Genomic DNA, 4,098 nt, shown 5'->3' on the forward strand with positions numbered 1-4,098 from the left:
TTGGAAGTTTATGAAAAAAATATAATTTCAAGTTATATATAAATTTTGGATATTAATTTTTCTATCCTTGTGTTTTAATCTTTAAAATTTTTTGCAACTTAAATTAAATATTATATAAATTTTATTATTTTAAAATGAATTTAAAATGAATTTTATAAATTATTTCGATTTCTTGAAATCAAAATAAATTATTCCAAACCAAATAAATATTAAAGGAATTAAAAAGCATTAAAAAAATTGACATGAAAGTAGCGTAAATTTCCATTTGAGGCTCTATTGCTAATGCTGATTGCTGAACATGGGCTGCTTCTTTTTTATTTTTTCTTATTAACAAAATCCAAACATTTGAGATTCAATTCATTATTTGGGAATTGGAATACCCAATTCAATGCTGCCACAGTCCAATCCAAAAGTTCACCAACTAACACTAGCAACGAACAACCTTGGCTCAGCCACAGCTACCATCAGGCGCAGACAAGCCCTGACACCAATTTTCATTTGTCGATCTGGTAGTGAAATAAAAAAAATATCTGTATATCTGTACCATAGAGTGATCTTTTTTTTTATTGTATTTCTATTTTGTATCTAGTATCTAAGTTGTATTCTTTGCTAAATTGGATGAGCATTTAATGTGTTAAAGAGTCTAGTAAGTAACCTAATCAAGTCAAATTTATGTTGAAACTTGATTTGTTCCGGTTAGGTTTAAGTTGATTCTTTGAAAATTGGTATATGTAATACTTAAAAAGATAGTGAAAATTCCACCACAAATGTATATTGCATTACATGAGGTAGCTAAACCAAAATACATGGTTATGTCATTTTTTTCTTTCCTGCTTTGATTCTGTTTTTCACAATTTATGGACAAAATAAAATTATTCTGCATAATTAATCTCGCAGTCTAAACAGAAGCAAAGTTTCATTTTTTGGTTTAAAGTATTATTATTCAAAATTAAAAGGTCATAGATTCAACTCCCTTTTTTTAGGTCATCAAAAACATTCAGGTTGTATTTATTAAAATTAAAAAGTCTAATATAACATTGTACATTAATCAATTTCTAAATTTAATTCTTACATTTATATTTATTATAATATTTTTGAATTTTAAAAGCTATTTTATCAAATATAATTGTTGTTGTTTGTGCTTATTGAAATTAATTTTAATTTAATTTATCAAATATAAATGCTATAATTTTTAAAAGATAAAAACTTTATAAAATGATATATAGTTTACTTTTTTAGTTGTAAGTTTTCATCTTGAAAACAATTTTTTTTCATTGATAATTTAATTTAGGGTCCATCTAGTGTACAGATGTATTTTGGTACAGATTTATAGATTTTTGTTTTTATTTGGTTGTTTATTGATTTAAAAGCGTATCACTAAAAGTGTTGCTTAAAGAGAAAGTGTTACCCTTAATCGTTAACTTTGGCTCTGATACCAATTTTTTAAATTCGACTTTTCTTTCTTTTTCGAAATTTCTCGACTTTTCTTTCTTTTTCGAAATTTCTATTAACTCTTCATATTTTACTTCGAATAAGTTTATAATTTGTATAGATTCGAAATAATTTGCAAATTCATAAAAAATGTTGACAATTTCTACTATTACTAGTATTTATAATTCTGATTTCATTTTTATAGTTTTTCAATCTTGTTTTAGTTTATAATATTCTTTTTTGCATGGATTATTGTATATAAAATCTTTTATCTGTTTGTCTTTTTCTTTAATATAATTTCTCAAGTCTTCAAAAACTTCTTTTATTTCTACACTTTCTGTTGTTTCTAAATATATTTTTAATTTTTCAACTTCATTCTCCATTTTTCTTTCAACAGCTTTAATTCTTTTAAGTCATAATATGGTTTTCCAGGCATTTATAAATTTTTTAAGTTTAACTCCAACTTGTTTATATTTATTCTTATTTCTATCCTTTTTATTATAAGGTCATCAATTTCGATCTGAAGATTATTTAATTCCCTTTTATACTCCTTTATTTTACTTTTTAATTTTTTCGCCCTTTTTCTTTTTATTTTATTTTCTGGTCTTTCAATCTTTGTATGCTTCATTATTTATTTTAGAATTTCTGCAAATTCTATCATCGCTTTATCACTATTTTCTAGAGATTCTATTAATTTTTCTAGCTCTTCAACTTCTCTTTTTAACTTATCATAGATTATTTTTAGAGCTTCAAATACTCTTTGATTTATTTCAGAAAACTGCAAATAATTCAAATGATTTTTTCTTTCAAAGAGATCTTGTTTCTTATCTTGATAAGTTACATATATTTCTTCTTTATTTATTGTCATAATTTAGTATTTAGGGTTTCATTTAATTTTTCGACCTTTTTTATTAATTCTTTTATTTCAGAATTTTTTTCTTTAATCTTTAACGTAGATAAACTTAAAGGGCTATTAATTTTAGATTCTCTTATTTGAAAATTTGATGAAACCAATTTTCCTGATGGTTCTTTTAATAATAGAACTGAGTTTTCAATAGCTTTATATTTTGGTATTTCTGTGTTTACAATTTTCTGAAATAATTCATCGACATAAATTCTTTCTCTGTTTTTAAATATTATACTATGATGGCTATTTGTTAAAGCATAATTTATTGCATATGTAATTGAAAATGGTTCATCATCTTGTTCCATTAGATTCTTTCTATGAAATTTATAAGCCAAACTTATAGATCTTCCAAGATTTTCAGTTGATAAAGGTATAGCATATCCAAGATGGGCATTAAATTTAACATTTACGTTTGCCAAATTTCCATGAACAATTCCAATTATTTGATCTATTGGGTCATCAGTAATTCTTTTGTCACAGATTGCTAAACTTATTGGTGAATTAATTCCTTTCATATATGTAGATTTGATTAAGACTTGTATAGTACTAATATGAATCCATCCAATTTTAGATCTTTTTTCTTGATCCTTAATTTTCTCAATCTGTTTACTCAATTCTTCATTATTTATCAAAGCTATTTCAAGTTCTCCATTGGCAGATTTTATCTTTATAGGAGCTTCAAGTTGAATTTTCCATAGTATATTATATTTTTTCTATTAAAAACTTCTTTTAAAAGATTTTGTTTATTAAAATTTTCATTTGATTTGAGATTTAATTCTGTTTTTAGAACAGCCTGTTTTTCATTATCTAATAAAGCAGTTAATCTATAATAATCAGATTCTTCTGTTAATTCTAAACTTTCTAAATAATTCATAATTAAAAGACTAGGATGAAGATGTACCTTTCTGGAGAAAAACTTTCTTTATTTAGTATATTTTACACAAGGGGTTTTTATCTCCAGAGGGGAGATTGTAGATACTAACTCCAGAGAGGAGTTTAGAACTATTTTTCCCTAAGGGAATTCTTCCTCAAACTATAGAATCGCCTCGGCAGCTTCCTCCTTGCTCTCCTAACATATGAGTACTCTTAGCCTCCTGCTTCCTATTGTCTGATGCCTTTACAATTGCCTAAGCAACCTATTTATAATAGTTGGGTTTGATGGACAATTCCCATCATTACCCTTCTTATGACGTCATTGCTTACGTCATTGTTTGTTCTCTTTTACCAGCTACATTGTTGGTGCTCTATGACCTAAGTGCTTACGTCACTATGCAATAATGTTGAGAGATGCTTCAGATGCGCTGTCCTCTTCTTTTATCATGTGACCGTCAGATGCATTGTCTTCTTCCTTTATCATGTGAGTTGATTCCGTTTCATTATTGCTTTCTTCAGATATCTCTGAGGCACATAGCTGGCACTTGTGGTCTTCTCTGTCTTTTATCAAATAGCAGAGATTCCTCTTTATCCTTTCAGGGAGCTTTTCTAAAAGTCCAGATAAGTTGTAGAATGCTGATTCAAATTCCACCAAGAGTCTCATCTCTCTTTCTTCAATTTCATTTCTTTTACTGGACACAAGCAGAGTATTTCTACTTTTATAATTAATCCTTGTGTGAGATTCCTTCGTTATTTTTTGAGTTCTTTCAAAGACCCTTGCTAATGTGCTGGCTAGCCTTCCTTCATGACTGTAAATTGTTAAATCTTGAATCTGATCAATTGGTTGAAAATTTCCTGGGAAGACGGACATGAATATTACTTGGTGT

This window comes from Arachis ipaensis, chromosome B05 (genome assembly GCF_000816755.2).
Source record: "Arachis ipaensis cultivar K30076 chromosome B05, Araip1.1, whole genome shotgun sequence".
In the NCBI taxonomy this organism is placed as follows: Eukaryota; Viridiplantae; Streptophyta; class Magnoliopsida; order Fabales; family Fabaceae; genus Arachis; species Arachis ipaensis.